Source organism: Stigmatopora nigra, unplaced genomic scaffold (assembly GCF_051989575.1).
Source record: "Stigmatopora nigra isolate UIUO_SnigA unplaced genomic scaffold, RoL_Snig_1.1 HiC_scaffold_24, whole genome shotgun sequence".
In the NCBI taxonomy this organism is placed as follows: domain Eukaryota; kingdom Metazoa; phylum Chordata; class Actinopteri; order Syngnathiformes; family Syngnathidae; genus Stigmatopora; species Stigmatopora nigra.
In genome coordinates, this window is record NW_027551603.1 from 798,068 (window position 1) to 819,686 (window position 21,619).

The following is a 21,619-nucleotide window of genomic DNA, read 5'->3' on the forward strand; positions in this document are numbered from 1 at the left end:
GGACACCCATGAAATGTCGAAAAAGATGCGGGGTATGCTGCTCACAGCACCTGGTATTCCCAAGCGGTCTCCCAATCAGGTACTAAACAGGCCGAACCATGCTTGGCTTCCGAGATCGGAGGAGATCGGGCCTTTTCAGGGTGGTATGGCCGTGAGCGGTACTGCTCTTGCAGATGGACACCCATGAAATGTCGAAAAAGATGCGGGGTATGATGCTCACAGCACCTGGTATTCCCAAGCGGTCTCCCAATCAGGTACTAACCAGGCCGAACCATGCTTGGCTTCCGAGATCGGACGAGATCGGGCCTTTTCAGGGTGGTATGGCCGTGAACGGTACTGCACTAGCAGATGGACACCCATGAAATGTCGAAAAAGATGCGGGGCATGGTTCTCACAGCACCTGGTATTCCCAAGCGGTCTCCCAATCTGGTACTAAACAAGTCTAACCATGCTTGGCTTCCGAGATCGGGCGAGATCGGGCCTTTTCAGGGTGGTATGGCCGTGAGCGGGACTGCTTTTGCAGATGGACACCCATGAAATGTCGAAAAAGATGCGGGGTATGATGCTCACAGCACCTGGTATTCCCAAGCGGTCTCCCAACCAGGTACTAACCAGGCCCAACCATGCTTGGCTTCCAAGATCGGACGAGATCGGGCCTTTTCAGGGTGGTATGGCCGTGAGCGGTACTGCACTGGCAGATGGACACCCATGAAATGTCGAAAAAGATGCGGGGTATGATGCTCACAGCACCTGGTATTCCCAAGCGGTCTCCCAATTAGGTACTAACCAGGCCGAACCATGCTTGGCTTCCGAGATCGGACGAGATCAGGCCTTTTCAGGGTGGTATGGCCGTGAGCGGTACTGCTCTTGCAGATGGACACCCATGAGCTAAAGTATTAATTCGACCTTCTACACCTGCTACCCAAATCAATTGGGATTTGACATTATTCAAAGTCAGTTGGAATATTCAGGTTATAAAAGAGGGGGGAAAAGGCAGGAATATATACAGCTATGTTTTACTTTTGTGCATTTCAGGCCAAATTGGTATTTGTCTTTGAGTCAGCAATAATAACAAAGGAGTAAAGTCAGCTTGATTGCAGTAAGACTTTTTGCACTCTATACACTCAATTTTCACATGTTGTTTTACTTCTGGACGCTGCAAATGGACTGCACATCTGTTGCATCGTGTGTATATATGTGTATTACCGTACTTTGAATTTTGATTTAAACCTTTACAACCCAACTACCTCAGATCAAGCAATTATAATGTAAAGTAGTGGATGTTTAAAAAAAGCACCAAATGCAAAAAGATAACAAAATAACAATACTAAATAGTCAAATAAGCAACTCCATTATTCTTTTAGAGAAAATATCTCAGCGGGGTCAAGTCATTCAATTCAAATCGACTGGTAATCAGATTCAATTAAAGACTAACTGATTGGGTGCAATGTTGTAGTGGCAGCACAACTAAATGAATTCACTGAATTTAAATGGGATTTATAAGTGTTTTCACATTTTATACTGTAAAACAAAAAATCACATAGGATTTATGGTTAAACACTGGAGCTACAGAATTTTACCAGAAATTACATTCAATTGGTATAGCACTTCAATAACCACCAATTTATTGGAACACTATTGTAGATTTTTCATTTCACTGAAACTAAAATTATATTGCTCCACCACCACATGCACACACCCCTTTTTTACTGTATAACTCTAGCAACCACAAGTATTTTATTTTTATTTTTTTAAGAAGAAAATGACTGACTATTCTTCTGTCTGTTCAGATATCACTACTTTTACATGATAAGAGAAGTAATTTTTAGAGAAGGCTCAGCAAAATACCCAGCATTCAATAGTACTGGCATGCTGGATCTTGCAAACTACACTCCTCAACTGCACGGAAAAAAAATAGAAAAAAACAGTCATACATTGTCTGCAGTACTTTCCACTCATTCGCTTACACTTTGTACTCCATCCTTTCTACACAAAAAGCATCATCCCGCTGTTACAGAGTAAAGAAGGTTGCACAGAGTCCTTTTCTTGCTGTTCTGTCTCTTTAGAACAGAAGGACACTTTGCGCTTCACAGAATGCAAGTCTACAAGTACTGCTGCTTAGATGTGGTTGAATGTTAGGCCCCTAAGAAATACATGTGAAGCAACAGCAATGCTTTACAAGGTGTCTATTGTTTATATAAATAAACATAAAACAGGTTACGAAAACATGCTGTAAAATCCAAATCATATTTTATCATAGTTTCACATGCTTAAACTAATAGTAATTGTTTAGTATAAATGATCGTCATGTGAAAGACATTGTTTAGTATTCTTTCATTCATTCATTCTCTCAACCGCTTATCCTCACAAGGGTCACGGGGGGTGCTAAGGCCTATCCCAGCTATCTACGGGCACCAGGCGGGGGACAAAAGAATGAACATAATTTAAAGTAATTGCTCTACAGTTGTACTGCATACCGGAGGTCATTTAATTCATTCAGATCAAGAACCTCAAATAACATATCGGCTGGTATTGTTGGAGATGGAAATCCAACTCATTTTATCTCTGAGGGCTAGCTGCGAATGCACTTGCATTATGTCAGTAAAATTCTAGAAATCATAGCGAAAGGGTTATTTTTCAAGAAAATCTGTTCCCGAAAGACCGACAAATTGTCTTTATTTGATGCTCTTGTCAGGAGAGGTTGGATTGCCTTTCCTGGCATGACGTCACGATAACTATCAGCTGTCACTAATTACGTGATTAGATTATTTTTGGCGTCACTGGACAATGTCCAAGTGGACATGGGGAAGCTGGAGCACCTCTTTGAGTCCAGGGCCAAAGAGACGCCATGGGCCAAGAAAGCGCCAGAGAGCAAAAAGTCCGAGATCCTGGTTCTGGACTCCAAGCGGAGCACCGCCATCAACATCGGGATGACGGTCCTGCCCGCCGTTCACGTCATCAAGAGCGCCATCCTCAACTTTGACGATTTTGCCATCAACAAGGAGGGTGTGGAGAAGATCCTGAGCATGACGCCCACAGAGGAGGAGAAGCAGAAGATCCGCGAGGCTCGCTCGGCCAATCCCGACGTTCCCCTGGGGACGGCCGAGGAATTCCTCTCGGGCCTGGCTTCCGTCAGCGCCTTGACCCCCCGCCTGCAGCTGTGGTCTTTCAAACTCAACTATGAGGCACTCGAGCAGGAGATCGCCGAGCCCCTGTTTGACCTGAAGTTGGGCATGGAGCAGCTGGCCGGCAACCGGACCTTCAAGAAGATCCTGGCCACGCTGCTGGCCGTGGGGAACTTCCTCAACGGGTGTCCTCCTCACCAGAATCTTCAGGCTCCCTCCATGGTGAATCAATTCCTCTGGGCATAGGCATAAGATAACTTGGGCGCTCTCTGGTGGTTGTACGCACCTGGGCATCATGATGAAACGGTAAAGGCTTCCCAGGGCGACGTGCATAGCAGTGGTGGGGCGTATGAGTACGCTGCGGCTCTAACTCTTCTACCAGCTGTGGCTCATCTCTAGAAATGATGTGCCTGAGAGCCCCGCACCACGGTGTGTCCATTACAAAATTCCTAAACGATTCTGAGGGGTTTCTTATACATTCCAAGCAGTCCGGTGTCTTCGAGGTGGATGGTTTGCGTCGCCGAGTGCGTCGGCGCGAGCGTGGGTGGCGCTCCGCTGGGTCCATAATGGTTGGATCGTGCTGTTACGATTTCGCCGCGTAGTGCGACGCGATCGTAGGGTAAGTTGAACCCAGATGCAGAGTCGCCGAAGTAATTGGAAAGGTGAGGCAGATCTGTAGCTCTTGTTGGTTGATTTAATAAACGGGGTAACATAACTTAAACAACTTGGCTTGACCACTCATTACAAACGAACTGAACATGCGGCGTGGCGTCAATGGAAACAGCAATTACTACGAGGATTAACAGGAAACGAAACCAGAACTTAACCAGTCGATCCAACCGCGCCCACAGAAAATCATAATGCTTAAATACCAAAAATAATCTAATCACGTAATTAGTGACAGCTGATAGTTATCGTGACGTCATGCCAGGAAAGGCAATCCAACCACTCCTGACAGCTCTGAGTGATTTTGGATCCTTTGTTTCTCCCCCAAGTAATGAGGACATGTTCTTTTTAAGATAGCTCTCCATCTAAGTCCTACTATAGGTCCAGTCTTGGTAAAAGGTGCATGATGACAACTGATCTATCTGAAATCCAGAATTTGATCTGGATTTCAGATAGATCACCCATGAAATGTCGAAAAAGATGCGGGGTATGATGCTCACAGCACCTGGTATTCCCAAGCGGTCTCCCAATCAGGTACTAACCAGGCCGAACCATGCTTGGCTTCCGAGATCGGACGAGATCGAGCCTTTTCAGGGTGGTATGGCCGTGAGCTGTACTGCTCTTGCAGATGGACACCCATGAAATGTCGAAAATGATGCGGGGTATGATGCTCACAGCACCTGGTATTCCCAAGCGGTCTCCCAATCAGGTACTAAACAGGCCGAACCATGCTTGGCTTCCGAGATCGGACGAGATCGGGTCTTTCAGGGTGGTATGGCCGTGAGCGGTACTGCTTTTGCAGATGGACACCCATGAAATGTCGAAAAAGATGCGGGGCATGGTTCTCACAGAACCTGGTATTCCCAAGCGGTCTCCCAATCAGATACTAACCAGGCCGAACCATGCTTGGCTTCCAAGATCGGACGAGAACGGACGAGATCGGGCCTTTTCAGGGTGGTATGGCCGTGAGCGGTACTGCTCTTGCAGATGGACACCCATGAAATGTCGAAAAAGATGCGGGGCATGGTTCTCACAGCACCTGGTATTCCCAAGCGGTCTCCCAATCAGGTACTAAACAGGCCGAACTATGCTTGGCTTCCGAGATCGGGCGAGATCAGGCCTTTTCAGGGTGGTATGGCTGTGAGCAGTACTGTTCATGCAGATGGACACCCATGAAATGTCGAAAAAGATGCGAGGTATGATGCTCACAGCACCTGGTATTCCCAAGCGGTCTCCCAATCAGGTACTAAACAGGCCGAACCATGCTTGGCTTCCGAGATCGGACGAGATCGGGCCTTTTCAGGGTGGTATGGCCGTAAGCGGTACTGCTCTTGCAGATGGACACCCATGAAATGTCGAAAAAGATGCGGGGCATGGTTCTCACAGCACCTGGTATTCCCAAGCGGTCTCCCAATCAGGTACTAACCAGGCCGAACCATGCTTGGCTGCCGAGATCGGACGAGATCGGGCGAGATCGGGCCTTTTCAGGGTGATATGGCCGTGAGCGGTACTGCTTTAGCAGATGGACACCCATGAAATGCCGAAAAAGATGCGGGGTATGATGCTCACAGCACCTGGTATTCCCAAGCGGTCTCCCAATCAGGTACTAACCAGGCCGAACCATGCTTGGCTGCCGAGATCGGACGAGATCGGACGAGAACGGGCCTTTTCAGGGTGGTATGGCTGTCAGCGGTACTGCTCTTGCAGATGGACACCCATGAAATGTCGAAAAAGATGCGGGGTATGATGCTCACAGCACCTGGTATTCCCAAGCGGTCTCCCAATCAGGTACTAACCAGGCCGAACCATGCTTGGCTTTCGAGGTCGGACGAGATCGGGCCTTTTCAGGGTGGTATGGCCGTGAGCGGTACTGCTCCTGCAGATGGACACCCATGAAATTTCGAAAAAGATGCGGGGTATGATAATCACAGCACCTGGTATTCCCAAGCGGTCTCCCAATCAGGTACTAACCAGGCTGAATCATGCTTGGCTTCCGAGATCGGGCGAGATCGGGCCTTTTCAGGGTGGTATAGCCGTGAGCGGTACTGCACTTGCAGATGGACACCCATGAAATGTCGAAAAAGATGCGGGGCGTGGTTCTCACAGCACCTGGTATTCCCAAGCGGTCTCCCAATCAGGTACTAAACAGGCCGAACCATGCTTGGCTTCCGAGATCGGACGAGATCGGGCCTTTTCAGGGTTGTATGGCCGTAAGCGGTATTGCTCTTGCAGAGGGACACCCATGAAATGTCGAAAAAGATGCGGGGTATGATGCTCACGGCACCTGGTATTCCGAAGCGGTCTCCCAATCAGGTACTAAACAGGCCGAACCATGCTTGGCTGCCGAGATCGGACGAGATCGGGCCTTTTCAGGGTGGTATGGCCGTGAGCGGTACTGCAATAGCAGATGGACACCCATGAAATGTCGAAAAAGATGCGGGGTTTGATGCTCACAGCACCTGGTATTCCCAAGCGGTCTCCCAATCAGGTACTAACCAGGCCGAACCATGCTTGGCTTCCGAGATCGGACGAGATCGGGCCTTTTCAGGGTGGTATGGCCGTGAGCGGTATTGCACTAGCAGATGGACACCCATGAAATGTCGAAAAAGATGCGGGGTATGATGCTCACAGCACCTGGTATTCCCAAGCGGTCTCCCAATCAGGTACTAAACAGGCCGAACCATGCTTGGCTTCCGAGATCGGACGAGATCGAGCCTTTTCAGGGTGGTATGGCCGTGAGCGGTACTGCACTAGCAGATAGACACCCATGAAATGTCGAAAAAGATGCGGGGTATGATGCTCACAGCACCTGGTATTCCCAAGCGGTCTCCCAATCAGGTACTAAACAGGCCGAACCATGCTTGGCTTCCGAGATCGGGCGAGATGGGGTCTTTTCAGGGTGGTATGGCCGTGAGCGGTACTGCACTTGCAGATGGACACCCATGAAATGTCGAAAAAGATGCGGGGTATGATGTTCACAGCACCTGGTATTCCCAAGCGGTCTCCCAATCAGGTACTAACCAGGCCGAACCATGCTTGGCTGCCGAGGTCGGACGAGATCGGGCGAGATCGGGCGAGATCGGGCCTTATCAGGGTGGTATGGCCGTGAGCGGTACTGCTCTTGCAGATGGACACCCATGAAATGTCGAAAAAGATGCGGGGTATGATGCTCACAGCACCTGGTATTCCCGAGCGGTCTCCCAATCAGGTACTAACCAGGCCGAACCATGCTTGGCTTCCGAGATCGGACGAGATCGGGCCTTTTCAGGGTGGTATGGCCGTGAGCGGTACTGCTTTCGCAGATGGACACCCATGAAATGTCGAAAAAGATGCGGGGTATGATGCTCACAGCACCTGGTATTCCCAAGCGGTCTCCCAATCAGGTACTAAACAGGCTGAACCATGCTTGGCTTCCGAGATCGGACGAGATCGGGCCTTTTCAGGGTGGTATGGCCGTGAGCGGTACTGCACTAGCAGATGGACACCCATGAAATGTCGAAAAAGATGCGGGGTATGATGCTCACAGCACCTGGTATTCCCAAGCGGTCTCCCAATCAGGTACTAACCAGGCCGATCCATGCTTGGCTTCCGAGATCGGACAAGATCGGGCCTTTTCAGGGTGGTATGGCCGTGAGCGGTACTGCCCTTGCAGATGGACACCCATGAAATGTCGAAAAAGATGCGAGGTATGATGCTCACAGCACCTGGTATTCCCAAGCGGTCTCCCAATCAGGTACTAAACAGGCCGAACCATGCTTGGCTGCCGAGATCGGACGAGATCGGACGAGATCGGGCCTTTTCAGGGTGGTATGGCCGTGAGCGGTACTGCACTAGCAGATGGACACCCATGAAATGTCGAAAAAGATGCGGGGTATGATGCTCACAGCACCAGGTATTTCCAAGCGGTCTCCCAATCAGGTACTAACCAGGCTGAACCATGCTTGGCTTCCGAGATCAGACGAGATCGGGCCTTTTCAGGGTGGTATGGCCGTGAGCGGTACTGCACTAGCAGATGGACACCCATGAAATGTCGAAAAAGATGCGGGGTATGATGCTCACAGCACCTGGTATTCCCAAGCGGTCTCCCAATCAGGTACTAAACAGGCCGAACCATGCTTGGCTGCCGAGATCGGACGAGATCGGGCCTTTTCAGGGTGGTATGGCCGTGAGCGGTACTGCACTAGCAGATGGACACCCATGAAATGTCGAAAAAGATGCGGGGTATGATGCTCACAGCACCTGGTATTCCCAAGCGGTCTCCCAATCAGGTACTAACCAGGCCGAACCATGCTTGGCTGCCGAGATCGGACGAGATCGGACGAGATCGGGCCTTTTCAGGGTGGTATGGCCGTGAGCGGTACTGCACTAGCAGATGGACACCCATGAAATGTCGAAAAAGATGCGGGGCATGATGCTCACAGCACCTGGTATTCCCAAGCGGTCTCCCAATCAGGTACTAACCAGGCCAAACCATGCTTGGCTTCCTAGATCGGGCGAGATCGGGCCTTTTCAGGGTGGTATGGCCGTGAGCGGTACTGCTTGTGCAGATGGACACCCATGAAATGTCGAAAAAGATGCGGGGCAAGATGCTCACAGCACCTGGTATTCCCAAGCGGTCTCCCAATCAGGTAATAAACAGGCTGAACCCTGCTTGGCTGCCGAGATCGGACGAGATCGGGCGAGATTGGGCCTTTTCAGGGTGGTATGGCCGTGAGCGGTACTGCTCTTGCAGATGGACACCCATGAAATGTCGAAAAAGATGCGGGGTATGATGCTCACAGCACCTGGTATTCCCAAGCGGTCTCCCAATCAGGTATTAACCAGGCCGAACCATGCTTGGCTGCCGAGATCGGACGAGATCGGGCGAGATCGGGCCTTATCAGGGCGGTATGGCCGTGAGCGGTACTGCTCTTGCAGATGGACACCCATGAAATGTCGAAAAAGATGCGGGGTATGATGCTCACAGCACCTGGTATTCTCAAGCGGTCTCCCAATCAGGTACTAACCAGGCCGAACCATGCTTGGCTGCCGAGTTCGGACGAGATCGGGCGAGATCGGGCCTTTTCAGGGTGGTATGGCAGTGAGCGGTACTGCTCTTGCAGATGGACACCCATGAAATGTCGAAAAAAATGCGGGGTATGATGCTCACAGCACCTGGTATTCCCAAGCGGTCTCCCAATCAGGTACTAACCAGGCCGAACCATGCTTGGCTGCCGAGGTCGGACGAGATCGGGCGAGATCGGGCCTTATCAGGGTGGTATGGCCGTGAGCGGTACTGCTCTTGCAGATGAACACTGTCAGGTTCTTTAATAATTACCTTCGTCCGTAATTATCAATAACTGCAGGAAGACATCTTATTCAATTATTGACATTTAATTAAATAGAAATGGATACAACAGATAAAAGCCTCCGGAGGGGAGCGTTACAGCAAGTGTCACCTTACAACTTCCGAACGTCTCCTCGAATAGACGTTTTCGTCCCATTCTTATGGTCACAAGTTACAGAGTTGTTGATCATTCCATCACGTATGAGTAAAAACAACATCTGGGACTACAATAACAATCAAAGTATTTTACTAATAACAAAAACAGGGACTAGACCTAACTACATGTAGATTAGAGTAATTATACAACCTCCTTGACCTAAGAATCATATAATATAATCATAATCATATAATCGTTACATACAGAAAAACCCGAAGTGTACGGTTACATAACGATCACAATATTCTTGTTATTGTCCGAATAGCCCTGTCCTCGTCACCAAGGGCCCACCAAATCTCAAGGACCCAGATTGGGTGGATTGTTTGTATAACCATCCTGGAACAGGCTGTCCAGGTTAAAGATGACTTGGTGTGACCTCAACACTTTTGAAAAACAGAAAGAGAATGATTTAACAAAGTAATGAATTAATACAGAGAAAAGAAAGAGAATGATTTAATAAAGAAATGAATTAATATAACTATTATAATAGTAAAACAGAACAAACCCAACATTCCCCCGTTTTTATAATATGTATGTTATTAGTCATTTCTTAGTAATCACTAAATGGTAATGTCGGGTGACTGTGATTTTTCCCGCCTACTCCTTACTCCCATGGCTGGTCTGAAAGAGAAAAAACATAATTATATTCGTCCAATTGGTCCTCGGATTTACCGTACTCCTGGACCTCACTGCTTTCCCCAAACCGTCCCATAAGATACAACTCATGTACTTTAGAATTTGTAGGGGCAATTGCAGTAGTTATAAGTCGGCTTAGTAAGGAGCGCAAACAGGGGATACTACATCACCCACACAATGTTAGGATAGCGGTAATTGTGCCTATAGTAACCACGAAGGATGTAGCCAAATCTTTAGATTTTCCAAAGGTCTTATCCCACCAATCTGACAATGCGGACGTATCTACTCCAGAGTGCTCTTGCATATTGCGGTTCAGTGTTTGCAGGCCAGTAATGGCCCTGGTGAGAGATCCACTGGGTGACGTGTTGTTCGGTATGAAGGTGCAACATTGTTTTACAAACATTGCACACACGCCCCGTTTCAAGGATCATATCCACCGCTATGCGACCCCGGAACGCCATCAGACTGGTAGCTGCCAGTTGTTCCTTTATGGCCACAAATCCCTGTTCAGTATAATTTCCAAGTTTTGTACATTGTAATGTAAGTAATTTATTCTATCCACATTTTTGTTTGGGGTGATTAGAAGGAAGATAGACTCCCAACCTGCTGCGATCTGATTAGCCAGCTTATACTCATCTGGTACGCCCCAGGGGATGCCAATCGCATCAATGTATGTTGGATCTCCTTCCCTCCATGCCTCTCGACGATGTCGGGAGGGTCGACCCTTCAGCCGAATTATGAGCCGCCAATTGTATCTCCTCCACTGTGGATGGAAAAACAGACATCGGTAAGAGCAGTGAGACCAAAGTACCTAGTCCTGCCGCGTTTCGGCAGGAGTCGTATAATTTATCTACCACCCCGCCACCATAGGCCAGAACGTGGTATCAGGGGTGTAGTTTGTTTTAGAACGCCGGTACACCACGTCTCATTTATCGCCCCTAGCTTCAGACCATGCCCTGTAAGGTTTAAGCAGGTAAAATGATTAAACAGTGGAAAAATTGACTTCCTATTTACTGCGTAACAGGATAAACACTGTTTCAATATATTTTTTTTTCTTTCTTGCCAAGTAGGACACGTTTTTTCATTTGTAAAAACACTTTTCCCCAAAAGAATGGTGATTGAGGGAGTTGTTAGACCCCATCGTTTTTTCCCTTGTCTGGTAGGTTATCCTAATCTTTTGTAAGATGGTTTAGTCTCAATTGAAACTATATGGAGACGTCAAACCCAATATAAAAGAGTTCCCTATAGTTTTATGGTATTGCTTGCTGAGCAATAATCTTTTCAATTAATATTGGTGTTTCCCGTATTTTATTAAGTCAGAAAGTTTATTTTACCCGTCCCCTCAATGTTTCAATTGAGACCACCCTTTTACCAAAGTAGCTCCACCTAGTGCTTGTCCTCTTTACACTCCATTAACAGCGCCCAATTATCCCCCGTTTGGGAAATCCCTGTTTCAGAAATAAATTTCACAGGTTAATATGTCAGTCCAAGCTTTCCAATCTTGACCAATTTCTGCAACAAGGCTTTTCCCAATCTTCAATTTTTTTGCTGTTAATGTACCACACATATTTCCCACCATAGATTGACACCTTGTACGGCACCCGGGACGTCGCCGAGTCCAAATATATATTTTCAATTTGGAAATTTGATTTAGTAGGTAATGTTAATTAAATGTAAATGTGTATGTTTCTCGGTTTACCCTCCCGTAAGAAGGTGTATCCTCAATTGAAACGCCTCCGCCTTTTTCTCCAACTGGAGAAAACAACCCTACTGTGGAAAGGAATAGAATCACAATCATCATTAATCTCATTGCCCCAAAAGCAATAATTGTTTTCAACATGACTTTTTGTCTTTGTTTAGGGAGTTTTCCTCTTGAAACGTTTCAATTTAGACAACCTTCTTACTGTGGGAAAGGTGCATCCGTGTCCCCTTTCAGTAACAAGGACCCTCCGACTTTGCGTTGCTCCGATGTTTCTTCTTTTATGCTGCTTATCAGCATCCAGTCTTCAAGAATCACCGTCGCTTCGTCCGTTTCCTGTTGACAAGCAAAATCTCCCTCTGATAGTCTAAATTTGGTGTGTGCGTTTTTTTTTTTTTTTCTGATAGATTCGCCTCATCATCCAATTGTCATTGTGTAGTGAATAATAACAATTTGTAAGGTCTACCAAACAGGACTTCATATAAGGTCCGCCAATTGTGGATGGTAGACAACTATTATATTAACAAAATGGGAGCCATTATCACTATAAATAGTTTCTGAAATTCCATATCGTGGAATGATATCCATATGATCTAATAAAATAAAATAAAATCTATATGTATTTTTTGAAATGGATATGTGGGTATGCATATAGATTTAAAACCTAAACCTTGTAGTGCCGTTGTAGCAAGGCCACCTCCCCCTTGTCGAGACATAGGTCTTCCCTTGACTCAAGCCCAAATTATTTTCTTTATTGATCTTTTATTGATAGATTATGTCTCGGTGGTCTGCCAATCAAAAAACACAAAAAGACAAACTATCATTCACGCTCACACTCATAAAAAGAAGAATTTAGTGTGTTCAACCAGTCTAGCATCCATAATTTCATTTTGTGGGAGTAAACTGGAGTACCCGGAGAAAATCCACAAATTCTTGAGGACGCCATGAATACCCCACATTCCGGAAGGTCTGGATCCACCCCGCATTCATGAGTAGATCCTTTAATATACACACCCCCACTCTAGCATTTTAACCGTTTGTAAAAAATTACCTTCAAGTTTCACACAAAGTTATATCCTTTTTAATGCTATCAGTTTACCTGTTTGTTCCCCGAATTGAGGTGGCAATAGTTTCACATCTAAGGTTTTTATTTTTCACAGCCGCCATGACCTAATGGCCCCCTATCAGGTTTTTTGGAAAATCCCAATTTCCTCTAATAGCATGCCAATCACCTTTTAATGCGGCCATCCAATTTTGTTTCTACTTGTTTCAGGTGATAAGATAATCTCCCCCATTTGTAAAACTAATTCATCCACGCCTATTTTATACAACATGACGCCTATGGCCTTTATTACGTCGCCTTGACTCCAAATTCTATGAACCAAGATAACACGCCGAATTTGTAAGCGAATTTCCCCCATCCCATTTTGTTCATAGACAACCCATCTACCTAAAGCGTCACTTGTTTCCAAACATGAAAGGCCCCTCTAGAATTTGTGCATCCAGCGCCAAATAGAGCCTATTTACACATTTGTCTCAAACTTGTTTTAGATATGGGGTCCCCAATTTCCCAAAATTTCCCAGAATTCATGTACCACCAGATCCTGTCAAAAACCCAAAACGACTAACATAACCTGTTTCTAAGCCAGATTCTGGAATTTGGAGAATTTCTCCTTTCCCTCCCTTATCTAAGCTTGTTATTGCCCCTCGTTATCACTGTAACATTCAGGCGTATTAACCCCATCGTTGCAATGATATGAATTTCTAAAGTTCTCACCAATTTGCATGCCCTTAAAGCAGTAAAAAGCAACGTTATTTGGTTGTATCAATTGACCAATGCTTATCCAATCTGTAATATCCTTAAAGTCATCAATATGACCTGTGACAAAGCATATTTCCTCCCGCCAGGACAACAGACAATGTTCTTTCAAGTGCACTTTGAAAAACATTCCATGTTACTCCATTCTTAGGGAAAATATGCTCATCCTAAACCAATTATTTTATTTACAATTCACCTAATTATTTGGATGAATGCCATGAATTTTATCATGCCACTATTTTATTGTAAATTTCCCATCTGATGTCGTTAACAGCCAAATAATTCAATACCTACTATATACTTTGTAAATCACCTCATATGATGTTTACTTAAGACAAAAGTCTTTTCCCATAGCCTGTTACCAAAACAAAAATCTTCAACAATTAAATTAGAGAAATCAACCTTTTGTTAGACAATTCCTAATTACAACTTTAATGTTTTAAAAACCTTATCGTCACCAATATACCATAATATTGTAAATTTTGTCATCCTGGCCAACCTCCTGGATTAAAGTATTTTGAACAATCAAAAAATTCTGAAATAGTATTAATATTATTTTATCCTCCAAAAGCTAGTTTCCTTTTACTAAGAGCCCTTTGAAATCCACAATTGCTCAAAAATGACTATTTTGGTCTATTTCCCAAATCCAAAGCTTTTTACCAAATCAACCTTTTACTGAACAGATTTTCTATCCTCTTAATACATTTCATTTTAAAACCCAAAATATCAATGCGAAAGCATTCGCATAACCTTGCATTTCTTGCAGCCCATGTATTGTTCTTATTCTGAAAAGTCCAAACAGAAAACGCAATTAGCCGTTAACTATGACCTCCACTCTTGCTGCGAAAACAGCATTGTTATCTTATGTTTACAAACCAGCTTTTTCCCTGTGCCCAAATACAACGCTTTTTAGAGAAGACAACCATTAAAACGTCAAATTAACCCCTCTTCCGATATTCAACTACATCACAATATTTTTCCAAGACCCCATATATCCAGAATATGTATGCTGCAAGCACAACAATATGGCAAAAACCCATTTTCTGCCCTCAAGTTTGCTTCAGCACCCCCAAGGCCAATTATTATTATTATAATGTCTTCACGGAAAGGATCACAAAATTTTAGTCGTTTACACGGTCCGAACGCTCCCGAAAGCCCAACACAGTTAAATCGTCTGCCCCGCGGCCCACATGTTTCACTCCCATCTAATCAGCAGCCGCTGCACCAGAAACGCTTCCCCCGCAGTCGACACATTTTTTTGCAAGTCTAGAGCATAATAAAAACACAGGTGACATTCCCTGCTAAACATTTAAATGATCATTTTGTATATATTCTTTTGTCTTTTTAAACACCATCTTCCCGTTAGCGGACGGGATCAAAAACCAAGCTGCAATAAGCCATCACATTGCTGTAAATTGACAGTACATATAGGTTATATTAACAAAGCACCACCAGCACTTGGAAATAACCATTCTAATTGTTGTTATACAAGCCCAAGCATCACAAAAAAACCCAATTTATTGTAATCACAAAACGTCATACCCGGATTAACCAAATCAAATACCAGTGTCCCCATTAATTTTCTAGCTCCCTTTATTTTTGTTAAACTTCCTACGCGCCCGTCACCTATCTCGGTAAATATTTTCCCCGTCAGCCGAGGAGGCCCCGCTATTTTTTCCTTACCAAACAGTACTTTCCCGCCGCCACGGTCTTAAATATATCCCCGTTATCCGAGGGAGCCCCCACTATTTTCCCAAAATAGTATTTTTTAACTTCTCCCCGGCCTTATTTCGCCATTAGTGTCTGTGGAACAAGCTGTTACACTTTTATCCACTCACATATTATTTATATACGTATATTACCTCCATTAGTGTCTGTGGAACAAGCTGTTACACTTTTATCCACTCACATATTATTTATATATGTATATTACCTCCATTAGTGTATATATTATCCTGCATTTTATGCATTTTAAGCTGGCCAGCAAACCCATATTTATTTATCCATAAATATAGCTGTGTAATATTTTTAAAGCGCTTTGTCTTACCAATTTTTTCCAATCCTTACAAGTTAGACGTATTTTTTGGATCGTCATCCAAACCCGCCTTACAACACGTGTTTCCCATATTTTACTTTTTTGTAGTGAGTTCGTGTGCCTCACACAGTTAACTTTATTATATCTATTTTTATTATTATCACTCTATTTTTATTATTATCACTCCTTCGACTGTATTTCCTAGGCTTATCTTAATTTTACTGCAGAAACCACACAAACACCATACAACATTTACAACATATTCGTGCCTACCCTTTAGACACAGGACACTTCCCAGCCCCACCATTGTACCTCCAGTACAATACATTCGTGCCTACCCCTGAGACACAGGACACTTTCCAGCAAAGTGCCCCACCGTACCTGCCATTGACTAGTATAAACACAGGGTTTTGTCGCCGTCACCCAGGACGCGAAACCAGCCCACAATGGACCTCACATACAATGTCCCTTTAACGCATTTGGAAACACCGTCACAACATGCAGACATTAATGTGGACTTACCCGAGATCCATCAGATGTCTCCCTCCAGCAGGAAAAGTCTTCAACCGCCGAGAATCCAGGCGCCCCCGTCGAAAAACTCCGGCCCACCAAGGGTTTTGAAGACGCCGTGCGCACGGTCACTTACCAGATGTCGAACAGCAGCGCCTGGGTTCTCGCTCCGGTATATTGACCTCCATGGCTCAGAAGGACCAAAATGTCAGGTTCATTAATAATTACCTTCGTCCGTAATTATCAATAACTGCAGGAAGACATCTTATTCAATTATTGACATTTAATTAAATAGAAATGGATACAACAGATAAAAGCCTCCGGAGGGGAGCGTTACAGCAAGTGTCACCTTACAACTTCCGAACGTCTCCTCGAATAGACGTTTTCGTCCCATTCTTATGGTCACAAGTTACAGAGTTGTTGATCATTCCATCACGTATGAGTAAAAACAACATCTGGGACTACAATAACAATCAAAGTATTTTACTAATAACAAAAACAGGGACTAGACCTAACAACATGTAGATTAGAGTAATTATACAACCTCCTTGACCTAAGAATCATATAATATAATCATAATCATATAATCGTTACATACAGAAAAACCCGAAGTGTACGGTTACATAACGATAACAATATTCTTGTTATTGTCCGAATAGCCCTGTCCTCGTCACCAAGGGCCCACCAAATCTCAAGGACCCAGATTGGGTGGATTGTTTGTATAACCATCCTGGAACAGGCTGTCCAGGTTAAAGATGACTTGGTGTGACCTCAACACTTTTGAAAAACAGAAAGAGAATGATTTAACAAAGTAATGAATTAATACAGAGAAAAGAAAGAGAATGATTTAATAAAGAAATGAATTAATATAACTATTATAATAGTAAAACAGAACAAACCCAACAGACACCCATGAAATGTCGAAAAAGATGCGGGGTATGATGCTCACAGCACCTGGTATTCCCAAGCGGTCTCCCAATCAGGTACTAAACAGGCCGAACCATGCTTGGCTTCCGAGATCGGACGAGATCGGGCCTTTTCAGGGTGGTATGGCCGTGAGCGGTACTGCACTAGCAGATGGACACCCATGAAATGTCGAAAAAGATGCGGGGTATGATGCACACAGCACCTGGTATTCCCAAGCGGTCTCCCAATCAGGTACTAAACAGGCCGAACCATGCTTGGCTTCCGAGATCGGGCGTGATCGGGCCTTTTCAGGGTGGTATGGCCGTGAGCGGTACTGCACTAGCAGATGGACACCCATGAAATGTCGAAAAAGATGCGGGGTATGATGCTCACAGCACCTGGTATTCCCAAGCGGTCTCCCAATCAGGTACTAACCAGGCCAAACCATGCTTGGCTTCCTAGATCGGACGAGATCGGGCCTTTTCAGGGTGGTATGGCCGTGAGCGGTACTGCTCTTGCAGATGGACACCCATGAAATGTCGAAAAAGATGCGGGGTATGATGCTCACAGCACCTGGTATTCCCAAGTGGTCTCCCAATCAGGTACTAACCAGGCCAAACCATGCTTGGCTTCCGAGATCGGACGAGATCGGGCCTTTTCAGGGTGGTATGGCCGTGAGCGGTACTTCTCTTGCAGATGGACACCCATGAAATGTCGAAAAAGATGCGGGGTATGATGCTCACAGCACCTGGTATTCCCAAGCGGTCTCCCAATCAGGTACTAACCAGGCCGAACCTTGCTTGGCTTCCGAGATCGGACGAGATCGGGCCTTTTCAGGGTGGTATGGCCGTGAGCGGTACTGCACTAGCAGATGGACACCCATGAAATGTCGAAAAAGATGCGGGGTATGATGCACACAGCCCCTGGTATTCCCAAGCGGTCTCCCAATCAGGTACTAAACAGGCCGAACCATGCTTGGCTTCCGAGATCGGGCGAGATCGGGCCTTTTCAGGGTGGTATGGCCGTGAGCGGTACTGCACTAGCAGATGGACACCCATGAAATGTCGAAAAAGATGCGGGGTATGATGCTCACAGCACCTGGTATTCCCAAGCGGTCTCCCAATCAGGTACTAACCAGGCCGAACCATGCTTGGCTTCCTAGATCGGACGAGATCGGGCCTTTTCAGGGTGGTATGGCCGTGAGCGGTACTGCTCTTGCAGATGGACACCCATGAAATGTCGAAAAAGATGCGGGGTATGATGCTCACAGCACCTGGTATTCCCAAGCAGTCTCCCAATCAGGTACTAACCAGGCCAAACCATGCTTGGCTTCCGAGATCGGACGAGATCAGGCCTTTTCAGGGTGGTATGGCCGTGAGCGGTACTTCTCTTGCAGATGGACACCCATGAAATGTCGAAAAAGATACGGGGTATGATGCTCACAGCACCTGGTATTCCCAAGCGGTCTCCCAATCAGGTACTAACCAGGCCGAACCTTGCTTGGCTTCCGAGATCGGACGAGATCGGTCCTTTTCAGGGTGGTATGGCCGTGAGCGGTACTGCACTAGCAGATGGACACCCATGAAATGTCGAAAAAGATGCGGGGTATGATGCTCACAGCACCTGGTATTCCCAAGCGGTCTCCCAACCAGGTACTAACCAGGCCGAACCATGCTTGGCTTCCAAGATCGGACGAAATCGGGCCTTTTCAGGGTGGTATGGCCGTGAGCGGTACTGCACTAGCAGATGGACACCCATGAAATGTCGAAAAAGATGCGGGGTATGATGCTCACAGCACCTGGTATTCCCAAGCGGTCTCCCAATCAGGTACTAACCAGGCCGAACCATGCTTGGCTGCCGAGATCAGACGAGATCGGGCCTTATCAGGGTGGTATGGCCGTGAGCGGTACTCTTCTTGCAGATGGACACCCATGAAATGTCGAAAAAGATGCGGGGTATGATGCTCACAGCACCTGGTATTCCCAAGCGGTCTCCCAATCAGGTACTAACCAGGCCGAGCCATGCTTGGCTGCCGAGATCGGACGAGATCGGGCGAGATCGGGCCTTATCAGGGTGGTATGGCCGTGAGCGCTACTGCTCTTGCAGATGGACACCAATGAAATGTCGAAAAAGATGCGGGGTATGATGCTCACAGCACCTGGTATTCCCAAGCGGTCTCCCAATCAGGTACTAACCAGGCCGAACCATGCTTGGCTGCCGAGATCGGACGAGATCGGGCCTTTTCAGGGTGGTATGGCCGTGAGCGGTACTGCACTAGCAGATGGACACCCATGAAATGTCGAAAAAGATGCGGGGTATGATGCTCACAGGACCTGGTATTCCCAAGCGGTCTCCCAATCAGGTACTAAACAGGCCGAACCATGCTTGGCTTCCGAGATCGGACGAGATCGGACCTTTTCAGGGTGGTATGGCCGTGAGCGGTACTGCTCATGCAGATGGACACCCATGAAATGTCGAAAAAGATGCGGGGTATGATGCTCACAGCACCTGGTATTCCCAAGCGGTCTCCCAATCAGGTACTAAACAGGCCGAACCATGCTTGGCTTCCGAGATCGGACGAGATCGGGCCTTTTCAGGGTGGTATGGCCGTGAGCGGTACTGCACTAGCAGATGGACACCCATGAAATGTCGAAAAAGATGCGGGGTATGATGCTCACAGCACCTGGTATTCCCAAGCGGTCTCCCAATCAGGTACTAACCAGGCCGAACCATGCTTGGCTTCCGAGATCGGGCCTTTTCAGGGTGGTATGGCCGTGAGCGGTACTGCTATTGCAGATGGACACCCATGAAATGTCGAAAAAGATGCGGGGTATGATGCTCACAGCACCTGGTATTCCCAAGCGGTCTCCCAATCAGGTACTAAACAGGCCGAACCATGCTTGGCTTCCGAGATCGGACGAGATCGCGCCTTTTCAGGGTGGTATGGCCGTGAGCGGTACTGCTCTTGCAGATGGACACCCATGAAATGTCGAGAAAGATGCGGGGTATGATGCTCACAGCACCTGGTATTCCCAAGCGGTCTCCCAATCAGGTACCAAACAGGCCGAACCATGCTTGGCTTCCAAGATCGGACGAGATTGGGCCTTTTCAGGGTGGTATGGCCATGTGCGGTACTGCACTTGCAGATGGACACCCATGAAATGTCGAAAAAGATGCGGGGTATGATGCTCACAGCACCTGGTATTCCCAAGCGGTCTCCCAATCAGGTACTAAACAGGCCGAACCATGCTTGGCTTCCGAGATCGGACGAGATCGGGCCTTTTCAGGGTGGTATGGCCGTGAGCGGTACTGCACTAGCAGATGGACACCCATGAAATGTCGAAAAAGATGCGGGGTATGATGCTCACAGCACCTGGTATTCCGAAGCGGTCTCCCAATCAGGTACTAAACAGGCCGAACCATGCTTGGCTGCCGAGATCGGGCGAGATCGGGCCTTTTCAGGGTGGTATGGCCGTGAGCGGTACTGCACTTGCAGATGGACACCCATGAAATGTCGAAAAAGATGCGGGGTATGATGCTCACAGCACCTGGTATTCCCAAGCGGTCTCCCAATCAGGTACTAAACAGGCCGAACCATGCTTGGCTGCCGAGATCGGACGAGATCGGGCCTTTTCAGGGTGGTATGGCCGTGAGCGGTACTGCACTAGCAGATGGACACCCATGAAATGTCGATAAAGATGCGGGGTATGATGCTCACAGCACCTGGTATTCCCAAGCGGTCTCCCAATCAGGTACTAACCAGGCCGAACCATGCTTGGCTTCCGAGATCGGACGAGATCGGGCCTTTTCAGGGTGGTATGGCCATGAGCGGTACTGCTCTTGCAGATGGACACCCATGAAATGTCGAAAAAGATGCGGGGTATGATGCTCACAGCACCTGGTATTCCCAAGCGGTCTCCCAATCAGGTACTAAACAGGCCGAACCATGCTTGGCTGCCGAGATCGGGCCTTTTCAGGGTGGTATGGCCGTGAGCGGTACTGCACTAGCAGATGGACACCCATGAAATGTCGGTAAAGATGCGGGGTATGATGCTCACAGCACCTGGTATTCCCAAGCGGTCTCCCAATCAGGTACTAACCAGGCCGAACCATGCTTGGCTTCCGAGATCGGACGAGATCGGGCCTTTTCAGGGTGGTATGGCCGTGAGCGGTACTGCTCTTGCAGATGGACACCCATGAAATGTCGAAAAAGATGCGGGGTATGATGCTCACAGCAACTGGTATTCCCAAGCGGTCTCCCAATCAGGTACTAAACAGGCCGAACCATGCTTAGCTTCCGAGATCGGACGAGATCGGGCCTTTTCAGGCTGGTATGGCCGTGAGCGGTACTGCACTAGCAGATGGACACCCATGAAATGTCGAAAAAGATGCGGGGTATGATGCTCACAGCACCTGGTATTCCCAAGCGGTCTCCCAATCAGGTACTAAACAGGCCGAACCATGCTTGGCTTCCGAGATCGGACGAGATCGGGCCTTTTCAGGGTGGTATGGCCGTGAGCGGTACTGCACTAGCAGATGGACACCCATGAAATGTCGAAAAAGATGCGGGGTATGATGCTCACAGCACCTGGTATTCCCAAGCGGTCTCCCAATCAGGTACTAACCAGGCCGAACCATGCTTGGCTGCCGAGATCGGACGAAATCGGACGAGATCGGGCCTTATCAGGGTGGTATGGCCGTGAGCGGTACTGCACTAGCAGATGGACACCCATGAAATGT

General features: G+C 47.0%; 1 non-coding gene and 57 pseudogenes across 1 annotated transcript; all 58 read right to left on the bottom strand.

Moving 5' to 3' along the window:
- Nucleotides 1-38: 38 nt before the first annotated feature.
- Nucleotides 39-157, bottom strand: LOC144189250 (5S ribosomal RNA; annotated as a pseudogene).
- Nucleotides 158-213: 56 nt separating this feature from the next.
- Nucleotides 214-332, bottom strand: LOC144184730 (5S ribosomal RNA; annotated as a pseudogene).
- Nucleotides 333-388: 56 nt separating this feature from the next.
- On the bottom strand, nt 389-507 carry LOC144183450 (5S ribosomal RNA; annotated as a pseudogene).
- Nucleotides 508-563: 56 nt separating this feature from the next.
- LOC144189801 (5S ribosomal RNA) lies at nt 564-682 on the bottom strand. Its single transcript, XR_013324965.1, has one exon. It is a non-coding gene; the product is annotated as a 5S ribosomal RNA (ribosomal RNA).
- Nucleotides 683-738: 56 nt separating this feature from the next.
- On the bottom strand, nt 739-857 carry LOC144188309 (5S ribosomal RNA; annotated as a pseudogene).
- Nucleotides 858-4,284: 3,427 nt separating this feature from the next.
- LOC144187366 (5S ribosomal RNA) lies at nt 4,285-4,403 on the bottom strand (annotated as a pseudogene).
- A 56-nt stretch (nt 4,404-4,459) lies between these two features.
- Nucleotides 4,460-4,577, bottom strand: LOC144189585 (5S ribosomal RNA; annotated as a pseudogene).
- Nucleotides 4,578-4,818: 241 nt separating this feature from the next.
- On the bottom strand, nt 4,819-4,937 carry LOC144185988 (5S ribosomal RNA; annotated as a pseudogene).
- Nucleotides 4,938-4,993: 56 nt separating this feature from the next.
- Nucleotides 4,994-5,112, bottom strand: LOC144188359 (5S ribosomal RNA; annotated as a pseudogene).
- A 56-nt stretch (nt 5,113-5,168) lies between these two features.
- On the bottom strand, nt 5,169-5,297 carry LOC144185699 (5S ribosomal RNA; annotated as a pseudogene).
- Nucleotides 5,298-5,353: 56 nt separating this feature from the next.
- On the bottom strand, nt 5,354-5,482 carry LOC144185966 (5S ribosomal RNA; annotated as a pseudogene).
- A 56-nt stretch (nt 5,483-5,538) lies between these two features.
- On the bottom strand, nt 5,539-5,657 carry LOC144189077 (5S ribosomal RNA; annotated as a pseudogene).
- Nucleotides 5,658-5,713: 56 nt separating this feature from the next.
- Nucleotides 5,714-5,832, bottom strand: LOC144186763 (5S ribosomal RNA; annotated as a pseudogene).
- A 56-nt stretch (nt 5,833-5,888) lies between these two features.
- Nucleotides 5,889-6,007, bottom strand: LOC144190383 (5S ribosomal RNA; annotated as a pseudogene).
- A 56-nt stretch (nt 6,008-6,063) lies between these two features.
- On the bottom strand, nt 6,064-6,182 carry LOC144190359 (5S ribosomal RNA; annotated as a pseudogene).
- Nucleotides 6,183-6,238: 56 nt separating this feature from the next.
- LOC144189574 (5S ribosomal RNA) lies at nt 6,239-6,357 on the bottom strand (annotated as a pseudogene).
- A 56-nt stretch (nt 6,358-6,413) lies between these two features.
- On the bottom strand, nt 6,414-6,532 carry LOC144189208 (5S ribosomal RNA; annotated as a pseudogene).
- A 56-nt stretch (nt 6,533-6,588) lies between these two features.
- On the bottom strand, nt 6,589-6,707 carry LOC144183521 (5S ribosomal RNA; annotated as a pseudogene).
- A 56-nt stretch (nt 6,708-6,763) lies between these two features.
- On the bottom strand, nt 6,764-6,902 carry LOC144186875 (5S ribosomal RNA; annotated as a pseudogene).
- A 56-nt stretch (nt 6,903-6,958) lies between these two features.
- LOC144184250 (5S ribosomal RNA) lies at nt 6,959-7,077 on the bottom strand (annotated as a pseudogene).
- A 56-nt stretch (nt 7,078-7,133) lies between these two features.
- On the bottom strand, nt 7,134-7,252 carry LOC144190777 (5S ribosomal RNA; annotated as a pseudogene).
- Nucleotides 7,253-7,308: 56 nt separating this feature from the next.
- Nucleotides 7,309-7,427, bottom strand: LOC144189832 (5S ribosomal RNA; annotated as a pseudogene).
- A 56-nt stretch (nt 7,428-7,483) lies between these two features.
- LOC144184539 (5S ribosomal RNA) lies at nt 7,484-7,612 on the bottom strand (annotated as a pseudogene).
- A 56-nt stretch (nt 7,613-7,668) lies between these two features.
- Nucleotides 7,669-7,787, bottom strand: LOC144182053 (5S ribosomal RNA; annotated as a pseudogene).
- A 56-nt stretch (nt 7,788-7,843) lies between these two features.
- Nucleotides 7,844-7,962, bottom strand: LOC144188724 (5S ribosomal RNA; annotated as a pseudogene).
- A 56-nt stretch (nt 7,963-8,018) lies between these two features.
- LOC144182893 (5S ribosomal RNA) lies at nt 8,019-8,147 on the bottom strand (annotated as a pseudogene).
- A 56-nt stretch (nt 8,148-8,203) lies between these two features.
- LOC144181832 (5S ribosomal RNA) lies at nt 8,204-8,322 on the bottom strand (annotated as a pseudogene).
- A 56-nt stretch (nt 8,323-8,378) lies between these two features.
- LOC144186434 (5S ribosomal RNA) lies at nt 8,379-8,507 on the bottom strand (annotated as a pseudogene).
- Nucleotides 8,508-8,563: 56 nt separating this feature from the next.
- Nucleotides 8,564-8,692, bottom strand: LOC144185343 (5S ribosomal RNA; annotated as a pseudogene).
- A 56-nt stretch (nt 8,693-8,748) lies between these two features.
- Nucleotides 8,749-8,877, bottom strand: LOC144185121 (5S ribosomal RNA; annotated as a pseudogene).
- Nucleotides 8,878-8,933: 56 nt separating this feature from the next.
- On the bottom strand, nt 8,934-9,062 carry LOC144183613 (5S ribosomal RNA; annotated as a pseudogene).
- A 7,853-nt stretch (nt 9,063-16,915) lies between these two features.
- LOC144187517 (5S ribosomal RNA) lies at nt 16,916-17,034 on the bottom strand (annotated as a pseudogene).
- A 56-nt stretch (nt 17,035-17,090) lies between these two features.
- LOC144182398 (5S ribosomal RNA) lies at nt 17,091-17,209 on the bottom strand (annotated as a pseudogene).
- Nucleotides 17,210-17,265: 56 nt separating this feature from the next.
- LOC144189661 (5S ribosomal RNA) lies at nt 17,266-17,384 on the bottom strand (annotated as a pseudogene).
- Nucleotides 17,385-17,440: 56 nt separating this feature from the next.
- LOC144188006 (5S ribosomal RNA) lies at nt 17,441-17,559 on the bottom strand (annotated as a pseudogene).
- Nucleotides 17,560-17,615: 56 nt separating this feature from the next.
- LOC144188944 (5S ribosomal RNA) lies at nt 17,616-17,734 on the bottom strand (annotated as a pseudogene).
- Nucleotides 17,735-17,790: 56 nt separating this feature from the next.
- LOC144183765 (5S ribosomal RNA) lies at nt 17,791-17,909 on the bottom strand (annotated as a pseudogene).
- Nucleotides 17,910-17,965: 56 nt separating this feature from the next.
- LOC144190182 (5S ribosomal RNA) lies at nt 17,966-18,084 on the bottom strand (annotated as a pseudogene).
- A 56-nt stretch (nt 18,085-18,140) lies between these two features.
- On the bottom strand, nt 18,141-18,259 carry LOC144189332 (5S ribosomal RNA; annotated as a pseudogene).
- Nucleotides 18,260-18,315: 56 nt separating this feature from the next.
- Nucleotides 18,316-18,434, bottom strand: LOC144188555 (5S ribosomal RNA; annotated as a pseudogene).
- Nucleotides 18,435-18,490: 56 nt separating this feature from the next.
- LOC144189149 (5S ribosomal RNA) lies at nt 18,491-18,609 on the bottom strand (annotated as a pseudogene).
- A 56-nt stretch (nt 18,610-18,665) lies between these two features.
- LOC144188370 (5S ribosomal RNA) lies at nt 18,666-18,784 on the bottom strand (annotated as a pseudogene).
- Nucleotides 18,785-18,840: 56 nt separating this feature from the next.
- On the bottom strand, nt 18,841-18,969 carry LOC144183329 (5S ribosomal RNA; annotated as a pseudogene).
- Nucleotides 18,970-19,025: 56 nt separating this feature from the next.
- On the bottom strand, nt 19,026-19,144 carry LOC144185999 (5S ribosomal RNA; annotated as a pseudogene).
- Nucleotides 19,145-19,200: 56 nt separating this feature from the next.
- Nucleotides 19,201-19,319, bottom strand: LOC144182846 (5S ribosomal RNA; annotated as a pseudogene).
- Nucleotides 19,320-19,375: 56 nt separating this feature from the next.
- LOC144187518 (5S ribosomal RNA) lies at nt 19,376-19,494 on the bottom strand (annotated as a pseudogene).
- Nucleotides 19,495-19,550: 56 nt separating this feature from the next.
- LOC144186016 (5S ribosomal RNA) lies at nt 19,551-19,659 on the bottom strand (annotated as a pseudogene).
- A 56-nt stretch (nt 19,660-19,715) lies between these two features.
- On the bottom strand, nt 19,716-19,834 carry LOC144190093 (5S ribosomal RNA; annotated as a pseudogene).
- Nucleotides 19,835-19,890: 56 nt separating this feature from the next.
- LOC144183824 (5S ribosomal RNA) lies at nt 19,891-20,009 on the bottom strand (annotated as a pseudogene).
- Nucleotides 20,010-20,065: 56 nt separating this feature from the next.
- On the bottom strand, nt 20,066-20,184 carry LOC144187519 (5S ribosomal RNA; annotated as a pseudogene).
- Nucleotides 20,185-20,240: 56 nt separating this feature from the next.
- Nucleotides 20,241-20,359, bottom strand: LOC144183036 (5S ribosomal RNA; annotated as a pseudogene).
- Nucleotides 20,360-20,415: 56 nt separating this feature from the next.
- LOC144188726 (5S ribosomal RNA) lies at nt 20,416-20,534 on the bottom strand (annotated as a pseudogene).
- A 56-nt stretch (nt 20,535-20,590) lies between these two features.
- LOC144185573 (5S ribosomal RNA) lies at nt 20,591-20,709 on the bottom strand (annotated as a pseudogene).
- A 56-nt stretch (nt 20,710-20,765) lies between these two features.
- LOC144187085 (5S ribosomal RNA) lies at nt 20,766-20,874 on the bottom strand (annotated as a pseudogene).
- Nucleotides 20,875-20,930: 56 nt separating this feature from the next.
- On the bottom strand, nt 20,931-21,049 carry LOC144189586 (5S ribosomal RNA; annotated as a pseudogene).
- A 56-nt stretch (nt 21,050-21,105) lies between these two features.
- LOC144182124 (5S ribosomal RNA) lies at nt 21,106-21,224 on the bottom strand (annotated as a pseudogene).
- A 56-nt stretch (nt 21,225-21,280) lies between these two features.
- LOC144187520 (5S ribosomal RNA) lies at nt 21,281-21,399 on the bottom strand (annotated as a pseudogene).
- A 56-nt stretch (nt 21,400-21,455) lies between these two features.
- Nucleotides 21,456-21,584, bottom strand: LOC144184253 (5S ribosomal RNA; annotated as a pseudogene).
- Nucleotides 21,585-21,619: the final 35 nt, after the last annotated feature.